This window comes from Triturus cristatus, chromosome 11, assembly GCF_964204655.1.
Source record: "Triturus cristatus chromosome 11, aTriCri1.1, whole genome shotgun sequence".
NCBI classification, from domain to species: Eukaryota; Metazoa; Chordata; class Amphibia; order Caudata; family Salamandridae; genus Triturus; species Triturus cristatus.
The window spans coordinates 1,011,649,346-1,011,669,688 of NC_140594.1; positions in this window are offsets into that span (position 1 = coordinate 1,011,649,346).

Below are 20,343 nucleotides of genomic sequence, written 5' to 3' on the forward strand. Positions count from 1 at the left end.
GAGCAAGCCAGTGGCGCAAAGCTAAATAGACACTGCCAGACAGTTTGCCACCACAAACACACTACCTCACAGTGCAGCTGACTGACAGGAAGGAATTGTGGGGATGCAGGTGAAGTGAGTGTATGCAAAAGCATGATGGGGCCTGTAGTCACAGAGAATGCTCCCCCTCCTGATTGGCCCATCAAGACCTCACTGAAACATGCCCACATCACAGGGAGTGGAAAATGACTGACAAGATGGCTGACACTGGGTCCTGCTGTGGGGAGCACAAGGCCACTGACTGACATCCTAAAAGACAACTTGCATGCCCTACAATGGAAGCACGTTTCATGATGGGAAGGAGGACTGACAGCCCTGACCATACTTACCAGCATGTGGAGACACACCCCCCGCAACACAAACTCCACACAACTCACCGGGTAGAATGCATTGACACACACCTCATTGGGTGCTGCTGTGTGAAGCACAGGGGCTCTCTTTGGACTTGTATCCAAACAAACACCAGGATTTCACAGTCAAACATCTTGCCATTGCTGTCACACCCCCTCACAGAAAAGCAGAGTCAAGAGGAAGGAAGTATGGGCATGCTGGGAAGGGGGGTGTAGCCAAGAGTATGATGGGAGTCGCAGTCACAGACAATCTACACCAACCCACATGGCCCAGCAAGCTCACACTGAACCATATTCACTTCACAGGGAGTGGGAATGGACTGACAAGATGTCTGACACTGGGCTCTGTTGTGGGGAGCACAAGGCCATGCTGGGAACTGAGCACCAACAAACACCAGGACTGCACAGTCAGCCATCTTGCCATTGCTGTCACACCCCCTCACAGGGAGGCAGAGTCAAGAGGAAGGAAGTATGGGTATGCTGGGAAGGGGGGTGTAGCCAAGAGTATGATGGGAGTCACAGTCACAGACAATCTACACACACCCACATGGCCCAGCAAGCTCACACTGAACCATACTCGCCTCACAGGGAGTGGGAAGGGACTGACACGATGTCTGACACTGGGCTCTGTTGTGGGGAGCACAAGGTCATGCTGGGAAATAGCCAACAACAATATCAAACTCTGTCCATGAAAAGCTGGGAAAAAGCAGTGTACATGCAGGCATCTGTTCGAAAAGTAGAAAATGTCATGTTTATGAACCATCAGTGCATGTAGAAACATAACTCACATTGTGTGTCTCTTCCAAACACAGGTGGTGATGGGCACCCAGCACCAAATGATGAGGATTCCCCGGCCCAGACTCTGGTGAACACTGAGCACTCTGGTCTGACTCTCTCTCTGTCCTCTTCGGATGATGACGACCAACCTGGCACCTCCGGTGTGATCCATCATGCAGCACCAGCAGCATCAACATCTGCACCCCCTGTACCCATGCCTCCAGCATCTGGACACCGACAGGGCACCCCCATCTACACGGACAGACCAAGGCCAATAAACATCCACAGCACAGGGACACAGGACCCCCAGGAAGCTACAGCAAACACCACCAGCAACACCACCCAAGGGGTCCCAGTGTCACCTGTGCGTCCCGCCGCTGGTCCTGCCCATGTGGATAGGGTTGCTGGGAGGGGTAGGAGGCAGAGGGCACGCCTGGCAGAGGGGTCTGGACTGCATGATGACCCCCACCTGCCACGCATCATAGATGCGTACCAGGATAGCACTGGAGGATTTGGCCAGGTAGTGGGGATCCTCAAGGACATGCAACATGAGCAGGTTGCCCACCATGCCCGCATGGAGGCCAAGTGGGATGCCCTTACTGCGGTGCATCGGGTCATACTCCAATGCCTCCGCCAGATCAACACAAACCTGTCCACACCTCCCTGGGTGGCCACAACATCTGTCGCAACACCATCTGCCGCACCACAAGGAGGGAGGAGGACTCTGGCGGAGTGTCCCCTGCACCGCAGAGGCCTGCACATGAGGACCGCCCCCGGATGAAGAGGGTTCATCCGAAGAAGGACATGTGAGAGGCAGATGTCCCAGCACATCCCCCAGGGACTCTAAACCTGTTCTGGACAATGTTCTTTGTGCGCAACCCGTTCACCTTGTCCAATCGCACACAACTCGCCTACATGACATGGAGGGTTCATCTTGGGCCACTGTAGCAGAATACTGTGGACTTTACTCTGGACTTCTCATCTGCCAGCACTTCCAACTCTAATGTGAACTTTGGATTCCAAAAACAATGTACAGCACCCACCATCCTGTGCACTTCCCTCACACATGTTTGAAAATAAACTCACCAGTACACCATACTTGCCTCTGTTGTGATTACAACTTGTCATGTTCAGGGAGATGTTGATCTGCTACACAACACAGTGCATGCCAAATACTGCAAGAATGTGACCAACGTAAGGTGAGTCATAGTGATGTGACTCATGTGAGGGAGACACACCACTATGGCACCACAACACATACTCACCATGGCCATGTTACTCATCCCACACAATGATGTTGACCTGAAACACATTGGCATGCACAGACACAACACCAACCCCAGTCAGTGGTAACAAGTCCACAGGTGAGGTAAGCAGATGTCACTCAGATGTGGGAAGACAGACAGCGCACATAACAAAGCGTAGCACAGGTTCATTACACATCAGCAACATGTTTATTCCACAATAGTTGCACGGTAATACCACGTAACAGTGGACACACGCTCACAAAGTGTTGGAGAATTGAAGTCCAGGGATGTGTGGTACATCAGTTGATGGGAATTAACAACTTCCACACTGATGTTGGCCTCTGGGTGTTGGGGGTCAGTGTTGACCAGACAACAGGCAAAGTACCCTGGGAGGGACAGACACAAGACACAGTCAAAAGCACAGCAGAACAGGAGAGAAATGCAATACACATGCACAAAACATGTCGCAAGAAACCTACACAAAAATAAGTTAGCAGTACTACCCTATTGGGAGTACACACTACCTGAATGGACACATCACTGCATGCATCCAGTCAAGTGGCACACAGACACACTCAGACAGCAACAGAGCTGCCACAACACATTCGAGGCTACCTCCATACATTCACATAACAACACTTGAAACTCACATTCAGCTAAAGAAGTTGTTGATGAGCTGTGAGTGGACGTCACCCTCATCCTCATCATCACTGGCATCTTGGCCCAGCCCGGGATCCTCCACAGGTGCCGGCGGTTGGTCATTGTCATCGTCATCCTGGATGAGAGGCACCTCTTTCCGCAATGCCATGATGTGTAGCATGCAGCATACAAGGATTATTTTGCACACCTTTGCAGGCTCATATGGGAGGGCCCCACCGGTCTTGTCCAGGCAGCGAAAGCGGCTTTTAAGTAGGCCAATTGTCCGCTCAATCACCCTCCTGCTCCAACCATGTGCCTCATTGTAGCGCAGCTCGGCTGGTGTCACAGGTTTCCTGAGGGGTGTCAGCAACCACGGCATGTTGGGGTATCTGGAGTCACCTACACACACAAAAATGAACAAGTAGCTGAGTTTTGTAGGAGTGCGGAATACAACATTGACAAACACACACAATGAGAAACAGTCAGTACACACTGACAAGCCAGGCATGCTGAGCTGGCATCTGTGACATCAGCGTTGCAATGAGACTACTCCTCATAATGTAGGCATTGTGCGCAGAACCAGGGAACCGTGCATACACATGTGTGATAGACATGTCAGCAAGACATACCACCAGAGCATAAACAGTGTTGGCACTTTGAGCTGTGTTCAGCTGATGATGCCAGGGCTTGCCCTGGGATGTGATGAACTCACTGTGGTGTGTGCAGTCGGTGCAGGTGACTGATGTTGTTCTCTTACTTCCTATTCCTATCCAGATACATCCACGGCCGCAGGAGCGGACAGCTCCACAGACCAGGATGAGCCACAGATCCTGACAGGGACAGAAGGAGAGGAGTCGGGGGGACCCAGTGGCACGGAGGGCGAGTGGAGCCACACAGAGGAGTCGTCAGCACCATCACCCCCAGCTGAGGGCCACAGCAGCTCTGAGGATGACTCCCTTGTGGAGACGGTTGTCAGTAGCCACCAAACCCCAGCTAGTGAGGCTGTCACCGCCACCACCACCCTCCCATCGGCTCCCATCCCAGAAGTCCCTGTAGGCTCCCATGTTGGTGAACATGTCTCCTTTGTGTCAGGCACCGCACCCCCTGCCCCTGTATCCCCTGCTGCCCTGAGCGAGGAGTCTGTGGACTTACTTAGACAGATCCATGTAGGGCAGACGTCGATGCTGAAGGTCCTCCATGCACACACAAGTCTGTTGACACAACTGGTGTCGTTCATGAAGGGCATTTCCTCTGGCATGTCTGCCCTACAGAGGACCAATCAGTCCATGGCCTCCTCCCTGACGGCAGCAGTGTCCCTCCTCCAACAGTCCCGCACCCCTCCTACCCCTGCACCACCCACGATTCCTAGCAGCCTACCTGTCCCAAGCACACAATCACCCAAACCAAGATCTAGACGTGCACACAAGCAAGCGCAGTGGACTGATACCACACTCACGTGGGCTGGTTTGCAGACACACACACAGTCATCCACAACCACTCCGCAGTCCTCCAAGACCTCTCCCTTCCAGCCCCCTTCCCTTGCATCACCTGCAACCTCATCTCCCCAGAAGCTCTTCCTCTGTGACCTTGGCCTCTTCCCCACCGACCCAACAGATCCTGATTACAAGGGGAAGAGGAAGTCCCCACACACAGAGGGGAGTGCACCTCACACCTGGACACCCTCCCCCAGGCACAGTCAGACTGAGACCCCCACCCGTAAGTCCCCCCGGAGCCAGAAGAGCAAGACCCCCCACAACCACGCAGCTCCAAGGCAAAGTATCTGTCCTCCATTCCCCAGGCCACCACTCCAGAGGTTCCCCCACCACTCCCGGCCCCGGGTTCCCCCACCCACAGATACACCATACCCAAAATGCTAAGGCCATCCCCCCACCACTTCCTCCTCCACACCTGGTCAGATGGTTAGTGCCACTGATTTGGGGACCGTGTCCCCCCCCTGGCCTGCCGACCTCACCTGCCCCCCATTCTGCTGCCATGGATGTAGGCACTGCAGAGGAGTCCATGACCACCCCGTCTGACTTGGGCACTGCAGCGGGGACCCAATCCACTCCACCTCACCTGCCCACTGGAGTTGTGCCGGCACCCACCCCATCTGACTTGTGCCCCATAGTTGTGACAGCACCCACCACTTCAGTCAGCTCCATTGCAGTTGCAAGTGTCTCGCCTGCATCCACCACCTCTTCACTGCCTCCTTCTGCTGTGCACTGATCCTGTCCCTGCAGTGCCTGGCCTGCCCCCTTGTATGCCTCTCCGAGGGGATGACCCCGGTCCTTAGCAGTGCAGTCAAGCAACGTGTAACAGTTGTCACTCTAGTTCACTCCTTGGCATTTGGACATGGACTGGCCATTGGCCTTTAGTTTGAACGGATGTTTAACTTTTAATATGCTGAATAAAGCTTTTTTCTTTATCCCTGTGAACTTGATTTAGCTGTACATTATGTTGATGATGTTTAACATGCCCTTGCACCTGTAATACTTGGTTTCCAATATTGAATACTGTTGTGTTGCTGTGAGGTACTCCCTGTGGTCCATGAGATATGTATCCTATTCTGGTGGGTATCCATGTCATCCTTTGCAGCTACCTGGGTGTGTCATGATCAACTATTTGTGGACATCTCTGTGAACATTTAATTTGCATGGTCACATCTCTGGCTTGCACCCATGCACATATGATGTGCTTCCCATTGTCCAATTTGTCAATTCCACAAACTTTGTGCACATCACAACTGGACCTACAGGTGTGGCCATCATTGGTATAGAAGCAACTGGGTCCTTGGTGCAACTTCCTAGACATATGTTTTGAGTATGTGCAGATGACTTAGGGGAGACTCACGTACCCAGGCTGTTGTGACCAGAGCCTTCATTGTGTGGTAACTGATGGCTGACTGACCAAGTGTTCTGCATACATGAGGGAGAGGTGCTGTGAATATGTTTGGCACAGCTGGGCTTCCACAGGAGTTGGGTCCCCTCAAGTAAGTGTGTTGTCCCGTGACGTAGCCTGGGCCCATGGTGTGTGTTGTATGAGCATGTGTGTGTGTCCACATCCCTGTTCATACACAGGCAGTGTTCCCTTGATATGTTCCTGTTGTTGATGCTTGCTGAGTGGTACTGTGTTCATCCCACTACTTTGCCATGGGCTACCAGATGTGTGGGTGCATGACACACTACTGTTAATTGGTGTATCATCATTGGGATTTGTCAGTTCTGAGTGGTGATGATGTTGTCAGACACAGATGGGACACAGTCAGGGTTCCCCAAGGAACTTGTTTATTTGCAAAATCATGTAGTTGTCCCTAGGTGGTATCTTTCAGGGATTGACACATTTGTATGTGTGTGTGACTGCTCCCACTTGTCGGGTTAATGGCTGCATTGTTGGCAGGTGTCAGCATGTGTGCCTTGTGGTTCTTCTTGGCTTCTGCATTGTCCTGGGACTGTGGCAGGTATTCTGAAGGTTATGTGAGCTTTGAAGTCATGGCCATGTACCGCATACTGTGCAGTATGTCTGTCATTCCCCAGGGTTGTAAACTGTCCTTGTGTGATGTGTCTGTGCACCTTAGTTCCTCCCAACATTCATGTGTTTGTCATGGGTGCATGTGCAATGTCGCCGGTCCATGTGGGCTTCACAGATGCACATTGTTGCAGTTCAGGGTGTGTGGTGTTGAGGCTGGACTGATGTAAATGTTTGCATGGATGGTACCCTAGCTCCCATTTGTCCATGGATGAGGGGCCATGCTGAGTGATTTGTGTTTGTGTATGTGTGATGTACATTTGTGAAACAGGACACATGTCTGGGTTTCCCAGTTTGTACGACATCTGCCTTTGTCATCACAGTGGAGGTGTCATGCATGCTTGTGTCACCCCAATGTCTGGTCCCTGGGGGTAGTGGTGTTGTGTGTCAGTCTCTTGCTATGTTAGTTGGTGTTCATTCCAGCTTGTGTCACATGTGTCTTTTGTGCTCCCTCTCATCTCACAATGACTGATTGCCCACTAAGGGTGTCCCAATGATGGTTTACTTTTGTATGGCACTGTGTCCACATCTGTGTCACTGTGGTTCAGCCCCCCTCATGTGTTGTGTAGTTGCCTGGGGAAACTGTGATACACACACACATGCTATGTCAGATGTGCAGTGTGAGGTTGCCTGTTTGTGTTTGTGCATCTGCATCAGTGCATTGGTATTGCTGTTGTGGGCCTTTGTCTGGATGCTGTTTCTGTGATTTTCCCTGCTGTCCCTGTGAGTCATATCACATCATTGTGCACATTCATCCTGGTTGTTAGGTGCCATTGCTGGCATGGAATGGGAGTTTGTGAGCTGACACCTACAGTCTACACAGGTTGTTTTGATTGGTGTGTCTATTTTCGAGATGTGTGTATGCTTGGTGATGGTCACTTCTTCTCTTGTGTCATTGTACACTGTATGCATTGTCAGCCCCCATGTGTGGTGCTTTTCTTCACATGGCCGAGAGTGTGTTAGGTTTTCACAGCACTGCTAGCCTCACATCTCTGTGGGAATGGGACACAACCACTAGTTTGCCACAGAAGTATTTAATGTGTTGGGAGCAGGGATCATACATGCTGTTTGTTATTTGCAGCTTTGACCATGATGACACTTACCTTTTGGTCACTGTGATGAGGGGGGTTTAGACCCCATCACCACAATGCTCAACATCTGCTGCAGTTTGGAAGACCACACTTAACTTCTGTTCTACTCCGCGAGGGGGTGGTCTTTTTACATTGCCACAGTGCTATGGTGATGCTTGCCTTGTGTAGGGCACACTCATTTGGTGGTCACACATGTGCTGTTAGTTACATTGTATGTTCGAAGTCATAATCACTGTTTTGGGCATTTGTCACAGACTACACACTGTTGTCATGATGTTAGAGGGATGTATTTTGCTGACATACCTAATGTTGGCGTATGATGGATGTGTGGCACATTACCCATCCTATGAGTGGGGGTGGCAGGGGTGATGGGCAACAGGTCCCCTATGAGTGGGGGTGGCAGTAGTGATGGGCAACAGGTCCTCTATGAGTGGGGGTGCAGTAGTGATGGGCAACAGGTCCCCTATGAGTGGGGGTGGCAGGGGTGATGGGCAACATTAGCCCTATGGCTGGGGGTGGCAGGGGTGATTGGCAACATAGTCCCTATGGGTGGGGGTGTCAGAAGTGATGGGCAACATCAGCCCTATGTGTGGGGGTGGCAGGGGTGATGGGCAACATTAGCCCTATGGCTGGTGGTGGCAGGGGTGATGGGCAACAGGTCCCCTATGAGTGGGGGTGGCAGGGGTGATGGCCACCATTAGCCCTATGGCTGGGGGTGGCAGGGGTGCAGGGCAACAGATCCCCTATGAGTGGGGGTGGGAGGGGTGATGGCCAACATTAGCCCTATGGCTGGGGGTGGCAGGGGTGATGGGCAACATGTCCCCTAGTGGTGGGGGTGGCAGGGTGATGGGCAACAGGTCCCCTATGAGTGGGGGTGGCAGTAGTGATGGGCAACAGGTCCCCTATGAGTGGTGGTGAAAGGGGTGATGGCCAACATTAGCCCTATGGCTGGGGGTGGCAGGGGTGATGGGCAACAGATCCCCTATGAGTGGGGGTGGGAGGGGTGATGGCCAACATTAGCCCTATGGCTGGGGGTGGCAGGGGTGATTAGCAACAGGTCCCCTATGAGTGGGGGTGGCAGGGGTGATGGCCAACATTAGCCCTATGGGTGAGGGTGGCAGGGGTGATGGGCAACAGGTCCCCTAGGGGTGGGGGTGGCAGGGGTGATGGGCAACATTAGCCCTATGGCTGGGGGTGGTAGGGGTGATGGGAAACAGGTCCCCTAGTGGTGGGGGTTGCAGTAGTGCTGGGCAACAGGTTCCCTAGGGGTGGGGGTTGCAGGGGTGATGGGCAACATTAGCCCTATGGCTGGGGATGGAAAAAAGGGTGATGGGCAACATAAGCCCTATGAGTGTGGGTGGCAGGGGTGATGGGCAACAGGTCCCCTAGGGGTGGGGGTGGCAGTAGTGATGAGCAACAGCTCCCCTATGAGTGGGGGTGGCAGGGGTGCAGGGCAACATTAGCCCTATGGCTGGGGGTGGCAGGGGTGATGGGCAACAGGTCCCCTATGGCTGGGGGTGACAGGGGTGCTGGGGAACATAAGCCCTATGGGTGGGGGTGTTAGTGGTGCTGGCCATGCAACCCCTATGGTGGCCTGTTGTTAGTGGCCAGGATGTGGATCCCCTGTGAGTGTGGACCATTTTGCGGGTACCTGTTGTTTGTTAATGTGGTAGGTGTCTGACTTACCGCCTGCGCCGTCGGCATCGGTTCCTGAGCCGGTCATAGATGTAGAGTACTGGTATGACCTGCGCGATGGGATTCATGATGTGTTCGTGTCGTACACGCTGCTTGTTGCTCCGTCTCGTACCCGCTGCAAACTGGTTCGTCTCGTAGCCGTGGATTGAGTTGTGGCGTGAATCGTAGCTGATATGCTTGTTTTCCGGATGCTGTGACGTCCTGTACGTGGCGACCCATCCGGCGCGTAGGAAGTAAGCATCATACTTGTCATGCTGGAAACTGCTATGGATACTGCTTCCGGGCGACTCGGCTCAGCGTTACGAGTTACGGCTCAGACGGAGAATGTAGCTTGAATCAGAGCCTACGTGTCGATCGTGTTTTTAGCAGGTATGGGCATCGTACTTCCTCTGCAGGACGGACCGGCTACGGGTACGTGTCGGTCGCACAGTAAGGCTACGGACAGCTCTCGGAGAGCTGTCCGACCCGGTATCAGAATCGACCCCTCTGTGTAAACTCAAAAACGGGAAGTAGGGTTCAAACACAGATTTAAAAAAAGTTACTACAAATATGTGTGTACAAATATGTTTTGAAAGCAGTGATGTGGTTAGTAATATGTGTATTGTAATTGTTAGAATGAATTTTTTAAGTTAACATTTTTTTATGTGGTGGTGGTCGTTGCATGTCTGCTTTTCTTTTGCGATCATTGTAACATTGTCGCAGATTTAAGAAAAATATATATATATATATTTAATGAGAAAATGAAAATAATTTTGGCCTCTTGGGATGCTCTGATTTAAAAAATGTGTTTAAGTGTATTTTTCAGTATGTGAAATACATTTGCTGATCACTGATTCTCCACAGTAAATGCAACAATGTTATGCCAATTAAAACAATCCTTAAAAATAAAAACAGTTATTAATGTACTTTCTGATAAACACATACCAAATCAAAAAATGAGTGGTATGTCTTATGAATATAATATACGATTATTGAAAGAGAATACGAAAATCTTATGGGCTCCCTTAAAAAAATTGGACGTTACAATTAAGAAATAGAACGTTATAGGTAGGCCAGCATATCACTCGTACAAAACCATAGAAATTCAGCAGTTATAGTTAGCTCTGGTATTCAGTCAAAACATCGAGTTTGAAATGTTGACTTACACTAATATCGAATTTTAAATATGGCACAGAAATATCAACAGCAAGAAAATCGTGGTCAAGAATGTCGACTTTCAGGTAGAAATATTGATTTTAAAAATATAGAAGTCGTTAATATAATTTGCAAAAATATAGTTGTTTAAAACTTTGATTTTTTATTTAGTGTTATGCATTTTAGTATATATTTTAAATGGATGTGATTTTTTTGTATAAGTATTGGTTATGTTTTTTAATATATGTGTTAAATTTGTAGTAGTTATTAATTTTATTTTAATTACATTTTTGTTTTTTAGCTCCGTAGAGGATTTTGGGTTATAGGGGAATAGGGTGGGAAGTAATTTAATTATAATAGATTAATAAATATATTTATAATATTAATTGAGATTTTCTAATGTTAATTGTGTTTTTCATTTTTTTAGTGCATTTTAGGTGCAGGGTTTTGGGTTTATAGGGGTAAGGGGTGGGAAGTAATTTTGTTTTTAATTAATTAATACATAGTTTTGAATTAATATTAATTAATTAATTGATTATTAATCATGGTAATTATGTTAATAATTTTATGGTGCGGATTGTGGAATTTATAGGGGTAAAGGGTGGGAAGTTATTCATTTTTAATTAATTAATAATTATTTATGAATTAAAAATAATTAATTATTTGACAATTAATTATGGTAATTGTGTAATTAATTTTAGATGTGGATTTTGGGTTTGGGGGTTTTTGGGGTAAAAGGTGGGAAGTAATGTATTTTAAATTAATTAATGATTTGTTGATAATTAGTAATAATAAAATATTGGTAATTATTTAGTGTCATTGTTTACATTTTTTGTTTGTGTGTGGGATTTTCTTTTATAGGGGTGAAGGGAGGGGAGTAAATTACCTTTACTTACATTATAATTAGTTGTTAAATACTATTAGTTATTTAGGTCAAAAAGTTTTTTAATTATGTAATTATTTGTTTTACAGTTTAATTTTAGGTGTGGGTTGGATGGATTATATATGTAAAGAGAGGGAAGTTAATTAAATGTTATGTGTTTTAATTTGCTTTTTTAACTAATAATATTTGCTTAATTGATAATTAATTATGTTAATTATATAAATACTTTTTTTTATTTTCGATGTGGGTTGTAGGTTGTGTTGTGTTATAGGGTAGGAAGTAAATAGACTAAATTTATGTAATAATTAATATTTATGTTAGTAAATAATTGCAAATGAAAAATATTTATTTGTCTGAAAATAGTTTTTTATTTTTATTTAGTATAATATTTGTAGGTATGTGTGATATGTATTGAACATAATATTTTTAATTTTTAATAATAAATATATTTTATTTTTATTTTTAACATATTTTAATTACTTTAAAAAAATATATTTTTATTTGTTGATCGTATTTAGTTTGTTTTTTATTTGAAGTCACTGGAGTGAGAACAGTAAATGTTACCCCTCCACAATTCAACACGTTCCCTATTGATGCACTGACTGGAGTGGGAATAGTACATTTTGTCCCTCCGCTATCCAACACTTACCCTATTGATGCACTCACTACAGTGGTAATGGTAAATTTTATCCCTCCGCTATCCAACATTTTCCCTACTGTTGCACTGACTGGTGTGGGAATAGTAAATTGTATCTCTCCGCTATCCAACACTTTCCCTACATTTTGCACTCACTGGTGTGGGAATAGTAATTTTTACCCCTCCGCTATCTAACACTTTCCCTGCTGTTGCACTCACTGGAGTTGGAATAGGTATTTTTACACCGCCGTTATCCAACACTTTCCCTACTGTTGCACTCACTGGAGTGGAAATAGTCATTTTTACCGCTCGGCCATCCAACACTTTCCCTACTGTTGTACTTACTGGAGTCGGAATAGTAATTTTCAACCCTCCATGCAACACTTTCCCTTCTGTTGCACTCATTGGAGTAGGAATAGGAAATGTTATCCCTCTGCTATCCAACACTTTAACTACTGTTGCACTCACTGGAGTGGGAACAGTCATTTTTACCCCTCTGCTATCCAACACTTTCCCTACAGTTGCATTCACTGGAGTGGGAAATTTAAGTTTAAAGATTTTTCAATAATGTAATGTTTTAAATTTATAGTAGAATGTTTAAAAAAAATGATTTTATGTTATTGGTATATATATTTATTTGTTGCATTTTATATAATTTTTAATTATAAAATACATTAAAATTATTAACTTAGTATTTGTTTTAAAGTATACATATATATATATTCACTTAAAAAACCATAGGTTTCACACATTTTATAGTTAGATGGATATTTCACTCGTAAAAAACCAATGAAATTCCCCCGTTATAGTTAGTTCAGATAACTATAACTTGCACGCCCGCAATGCACTGCTGATGACGTCACATATTACATCACTCATGACATGGTCAGTGACATCACTCATGACATCACTGATGACATCATCCTTGTGATAGAGTGGCAGTATCTGAACTAACTATAACGGGGGAATTTCATTGGTTTTTTACGAGTGAAATATCCACCTAACTATAACATGTGTGAAACCTATGGTTTTTTAAGTGAATTTGCAAGGTTTTTTAAATGCTAATTCCTAACTATAACGTGTATGAAACCTATGTTTTTTTCAGTGAATTTGTACGGTTTTTTAAATGCTAAGTTATGTATGTATTATTTTTTTTTTTATATATTTATTTTACAATAAACTACGTATTCAAATTATTATTTTTTGGGGTTTTTTTGGCTTTTCACCCGCACCCCCGCGATTTTTTTAAAAAAAAAAATTACAAAAAAAAATTCTGCCTACAGGGGGTCCTTTAGGGACCCCCTGACAAAGGCTAGGGGGTCAGGAACTCTCTACCCTGCCCCCTTTTCACATTCGCCACCTTCCTTTTTCACTCTCACACTGAAAACAAACAAAATGGCGGCCGACACTTCCTGATTTCGACCGATTCGAATGTTGACTAACATGTAACCACCAATCGGAATTACGCTCGCGCACGTTAGGGTGCTCACACTGTGCTCGCACGGTGCTCGCACGGTGCGCGCACGCTGCGCGCACGGTACGCGTTTATAGATTTTTATATGCTTTTAAATGCTATTTTCTCAGGAACTACTGAAAAGATTGACACCAGACCTGCAAAAGGCACTTCCCTGACCTGAGGACTGCCTCTCTGCCAAATTTCAAGTAATTCTGTTCAGCCGTTTGGGCTGTACCTTCGACTAAAGGTCCTATGGGAAAATGCATGGGGAAAACGCGTTTTGGCACCCCCCTTTTTTCTTGGCCCCCACTTGACAAATCGCCCCGAGACTTTCAGGGTAGGAGCTGAGCGGAGCGCCCCATTAGTTTTAAAAATTTCGCGAGGATTCGTCAACCGGCGCCAAAGTCATTAAAAATAGAATTTTCAGATTTCCTATGGAAACACGGTCCTAACTATAACTATCTACTGGCGACCGCCAGTAGATAATATATATATATTATATATATATATATATATATATATATATATATATATATATATATATAAAAATTATATTTTGCACAACTATACTTATGACATCGATATTTATTTCTGATATTTTTATACTTACCATTATAAGTATAGGATGTAAATATTTTTGACATAAATTTTTGGGTCACAATATGTTTGTATGGGGATATTTTGGGTGTCGGTATTTTGTCAGTGTACCAGTTAACTGAACTAAACATAACTCACGCCCCGCAATGCACTGCTTATGACCTAACATAATACATCACTCATGACATGGTCAGTGGCATAACTGATGACATCTCAAATGACATCATCCACAGAATCTCTGACGCACCCACTCACACTCTAGTATAACCTTTCATACACCCACTCCAACTCCCACACTACCATTCTCAGAACCATTGACACACCCAGACCACTACTTACACAACCACTCACTGATTCATAGGTCTACACACACATCCAGGCCTTGTGGTGGGAGTCAAAGATTTTTATTTTTATTTTGCCTGAATTCAACGAAGATCCACAAATTTGTGAAAAAATTTGAATAAAAGCGCGTGTTTCAGTCTGGTTCTATAAAAGAAACACGAGTGGGCCAGGACCTGGGGAGGGGGGCATGACATGTATTTTAGGGGGAGGAGGCACGTGGCATCCCGCCCCAAGGAACCAAGAGGCTCTGGGACCCTATCCACCCGGACCGATGATTTAAACAAAGGGAAGGGGGGCACACTGCCCCCTTCCCTAAGACAGGAGAGTCCTTGGGTAACCAATCCCCAGGGACTGTTGTTTAAATTAATGGGAAGGGGGCCATGCAATAGCCTTGGGGAACCTAGCCCCCAGGGCCTGTCCAGTGACTGTGTCCCGTGGTCCTCAACCCTGGGACAACATCTGCTTTCCTGGCCACCGGTGCGGGCAGAGAAAGTGCACATTTTCTCCCACTGGGTGGGAGCACAAAGCTGCTCCCGTTCAGCAGAAGAACCAAACATTTCTCTGCCCATGCTCTCAGGCAGGGCAATGCATTGGATTGTTCCCAAACTCAAAGAGTAAAAGAAAACTGCTCCTGCTGGGTTTTTGCACTGCTGGCGCCCGCTGCACCCACGATGGATATAAGCAGGGGAGTCTGGCAGGGCCGCAAGGGACCTGGGGCTCCCCCCAAACAGCCCCATATAAAAAAAAGTGGGTGTCCTAGGTGCAACCAGGATACCCAGAAAAAAGTAGGAAACTGAATAACAAATGAGTGGCCGCAGTCACTCATTTATTTTTCACTGCTCCTTCAAGGAGAACCCCATAATGCCCTGGGAGTGCCATTTACATTTATTTTGTTTTTAGTGGTGTCTCTAGACGGGACAGTGAAATCACCCAAAAAAGTCAATGTTGTGGGGGGGGGCGTAGGGGTACTGGAACCCTCCTCCCCCCAGCAGCACTAGGAAAAAACATAAGTCTCCTGGGTCCATGAAATCATGGCCTCAGGAGAACTTTCCATATTTATTAACAGCATTTCCCAGACTAGATCATTTGCTCTACAGCCAGGACTGCAGTGCCACCTGGGGTTTTGTTGTTTGTTTGTATATTATGGGGTCTAAAAATGTATCACATAAAATACAAGCGCTCTATGTAGTTATTTTTATGCTGACATCTTTTGGGATGTAAAATGTTAAAAGGAGGACAAGGAGATATGTTTTGTTTTCTGAATATTTATTTTCACATTTTTGCCCCAAAAATGTAATTATAAAAACTATGTACAAAGAAATGTCACATTCATGTAGATTAATATAACTATTAAATCTTTTTTATATTATCAAGAATAATAAATATTGCATTATGTGCATTATTAAAATATATGTATTTGATTACAATTATTGATCATTGGGGGGTGGCCTAGCAAGCCATGATGGCGGACGTGTGCTAGGCGAGCTCCGTTCAGCCTTAGCAATCATCCTTCAATTATCCTGCTTCTCTGGTCATTCCTGGTAACTTGACCGCATCCTATGTGTGGCACATGTGGGGGTTGCTTTTAAAAGCCCCATCTCGGACCTGGATCGGTGCTTGACGTGCAAGGGTGGGGGTGTCCCGGATTGCGGCCTGCAGATAGTGGAGCAGAGGCGGTGCCTCGCTGCCTAATACAACGCCGAGGAGACGGAGCACGCCACAACCGGGCCCTCCAGTGTAGTGTTGGGACGGAGACGGAGAGCCTGCACAGGATTCTCTCTGCATGAGGGAATCGGTGTGGTGGCGGCCGTTAGGGTCCGGGCTCCTACACCCGGTGAGTGGGTGTTTCTTTGCCCCTCCCCCCACGAGTTGTGACCTTGTTGTCTGCGGCCGTATCAGGCCACAGGTGAAGCTGTGCGGGGATGCAGCCTTGCTGGGGGCTTGTGGGGGCCGTTCTGATCCCGGGCGTCGCAGTGATTGGTGCCATATCTGAGATCAAGCGCCAGCACCCTGTAGGACTGCTTTTGTTCCTTCCCTCCCCCCTTGTACTGTGACCTCGCATCAGCGGCCATTTCTGGTTGCGCGAGCCATCGGTGGAAGGTCATGGGCTGCGTGCTCAGTGGGGGTCATTGCGGGCCTGGGCCGCTGCGGTGATTTGGGGAAACCGGTTGCGGGCCCTTGAGGGTGTGCCGCAGTGTGTGGGGCCCACTGCATTCCCAGTAGGGAACAACTTGAGTGGCAGCACCCGAAGGTGTGAAACAACCCTGGGGGTCAGTATAGTAGGCACTGGCGGGGTGTAGTATCACCACAGTGGTATGAAGTTGCCCGTGGGTGCTGAGTGAACGGCATTGGGCTGCTCCCCCTATTGGTTAGCTGTCCCGTGTTTGGCGGGCAGTTCGGGTTGTGCAGGCCGTGCAAACATAATCCTATGGGAGGCCTGAGTCAGCGTAGTGGTGCTCCGTGGGCTGTGGGGTGTGTGGTGTGCTCTATACCCATTGTTTTCTTGCCACGCTTTGCATAATAGAGTGCCTGCACTCACGTTTGGGGTTCTGGATGGTCCGGACTTTGGGACCTGGCCCCTTAGACTTTGTCAGCGATCTGCACTTGGACTTTGGGGTACAACTGGCAGAGTGCTGCTGCGGCTGCAGTCGGGAGGCCTGGAGTGTTGTAGGAGTGGGGGGCCTGCCTCTGTCTGTCTGTTGAAGGGGCCACGCAAGAGTTGATGGTGTAGGGGACCCATTGGGGTGACGCTCTTGCTTGTGGAGGTGGCCGGGCTAGTGCCTGGTGCGGCTTGTGGGTGGGTAGTCCTCATCCGGCCTGAACACTCTCTGGCTTATGGAGTTGAAGTGGACTGATTTGCATACTTGAGTGAGCCTCCTCCCTATCTTGAATTAGGGGGCCCGCATTGTCCTGTCTGAATTGCACAGTGAGTTGGAGTGGGGCTATCCTGGGAGCTAGGAGGCTCGGAGGCCACCATGACGAAGGATAAAACGGGGAGGCTCGTGGACAAGTTCACTGGCCCTGGAGTCTGGAGGGGCATGTGGTAGCATGCCAGATAATGTCGCACTCATGGCTGTCATCACACAATCCAGGGATGCCCTGGAGGCTAAAATTGGAGACGTCGGCTCTGACATCATGCTGCTTTGACAAGATTTGCGCAACGAGGTGGGGCGCATTACGGAGGCTGAGACAAGGATATCTGGAGTGGAAGATGTGGTGACCACCTTGCAGAAAAGGGTTGCATCGCAGGAGACCACCCAACATGGTTTGATGACACGAGTTGAGGATTCTGATGTTAGGGCCAGGCATAACAATCTCTGTTTTGTTGGCTTCCCTGAGGGCTGCGAGGGGGAGACGTGGAGCGGTTCCTTACTCAGTGGCTGGAGAGCTGGCTCCCCTTTGAGTCCTTGTCTCGGTGTTTTGTGGTGGAGCATGCCCACGGGGCCCTGATGCAAAAGCCTCTGCCCAGGGCCCGCCCGAGGCGGTCATAGCTAAGTTACTAAATTATCATGATCGAGACGTTATTCTGAAACAGGCCAGGGCCAAGGAACCTTTGCTATATGATAATGCCCGCATCCTGATATTTCCCGACTATACAAGTCTGGTCCAGCAACAGAGACAATCAGTTCTGGCAGCCAAGGCTCGTCTTCGGGATCTCAAGCTTCCGTATGCCTAACTGTACCCGGCCAGACTGCGGGTGGTCTATCAGTCCCACACCCATTTTTTCGACTAACCGGAGGAGGTCTTTCAGTAGACAGACGAGACGGTGAAGGTTCGTACCCACATACCACCCAGGCAGGAATCAGACTCCTCGTCTAGCAAGGTGGCTCGGAAGCTGCCCAAATCAAAGCTTAAAGGGAATAGACGCTCCAGGTCCAGACGTCGATCTCAGTCATGCAGGGAATCTTACCGGGCCGGGTCAGCCCCTCAGCAGCATGCATCAGCCTCCTAATCGATCGGAGACCATGGTCCCGAGCGACTCGGACACTATTGCTTTGACCGGAGAAGCACAAATGAGGGCCGGTATCTCTGCTGGACTTTGTCTGACAGAGAAAGTGCCTGCTGACGATGGGTTGTAAGTTGGGGATCCATTGGCAGGGGTGGGCAGTGACCTCCTGTTGGTGTTCGCAGGCCGTGACAGATACTTCAACTGTTTTGAGGTATAGGGTGGGGGGCTGTTGGGTTGTTTTTGTTCTCTGATTGCTCTATTCTATACTAGTACAAAGTCACCATATGCACATCACACACCTTTCTATGCACCTGTAATTACCACTAGGGCTTCCTATGGCAGCCCCATCAGGAAGACAACAGGTTCCCTCTGGTACCCTTCGGATAGTAAGCTAGAACATCAGGGGAGCGTTGGATAAAATCCGACGAGGAGCTATACCCTTGCAGGCTAAAAGGGCTCAAGCTGACATTCTCATGTTACAAGAGACGCACTTTATGGGGACGAAGGCATTGTGCTTACAATGCTATGGATACATCCAGATGTTCTACTCTGGGTTTATAAGGGGGTCCCGGAGGGTGGCAACCCTGATCAACCGCAGGGTTCCCTACAGGCATGTTTAAATGTGGGCTGACACCCAGGGGAGGTATTTGTTTCTTCATGGCACTGTTTGTGGGGATTGTATGCTACTGGGATGTGTCTATGCCCCCCCGCCACTCTCCTGGGGCTTGGTAGAGCGGCTCATGACTTTGTGGGCGGATATGACGGATGGCTTGTCTGTGGTCGGGGGGACTGGAATGATGTAATGGAAGTGGCCAGAGATCGATGGAGGCCCGGGGAATGCTCGGATGTTCACCAGCCCACTAAACTACACTCCATGGTGATGGGGCTTGATTGGGTAGAACCTTGGCATCGGCTACACGGGAATGAGTAGGGATACACACATCTCTTGGCAGTTCATGATTCCTATTCCTGGCTAGATTATCTATTTGTACCTTGAGTGGCGGCTGGCAGGGTGGGAGAGGCTGACATCCTCCCACGGGGTCTATCAGATCACTCGCCAGTAGCCCTTACGTTGCAGGTGGCCCGGCGTGACAGCCTTTCTGATGGCACCTTTCGGTCTGGAACTTACAGAAGGAGGAATATAGGGCACATATAGAGAGTGCTATCAACCGCTACTTGACATTTAGGTGCCGATCACAATCCGGTAAAAAATTCCCCCGTGCGACTCGTATCGGGTCTTTTTACCGTACGAATCGTACAAGTGCCGTACGAACTGGCAATCACGATTCGCATGGTAAAAAGTCCATACGAACCGCACTGGGAATCATTCCCCACACGTCCTCGGGTCGGAAAATGTGTCCGACACGTCCTCGGACGATTTACCTTACAAACGTGAAAAGCCAAGTCCGACCGAGGAATCACGATCCATCCCGTGCGTCCGAGCGTACAACCGTATGGAAAAAACACCGTCCGCACCGAACACCCATAGCAACCATGGAGACATGTGCCCGCATACGCGCCCAACACTCCCCCCAGCCCCCGTACGTCCGACACGTACCCCCCGTGTATGTATACCCCCACCCGTCTAGGTACACCCCAGTACGTTCCAGTCGAACCCCCACCCCAGTACGTGTCATACCCCCGTCAATGTACACCCCCCCACCCCTGTACGTGTCGTACCCCCGTGTACCCCCACCCCAGTACGTTCCAGTCGTACCCCCACCCCTGGACGTGTCGTACCCCCCGTGTACCTACACCCAAGTACGTTCCAGTCGTACCCCCACCCCAGGACGTGTCGTACCACCGTCAATGTACACCCCCCCACCCCTGTACGTGTCGTACCACCGTCTATGTACACCCCAGTACATTCCAGTCGTACCCCCACCCCAGTACGTGTCATACCCCCCGTGTACCTACACCCCAGTACGTTCCAGTCGTACCCCCACCCCAGTACGTGTCGTACCACCGTCAATGTACACCCC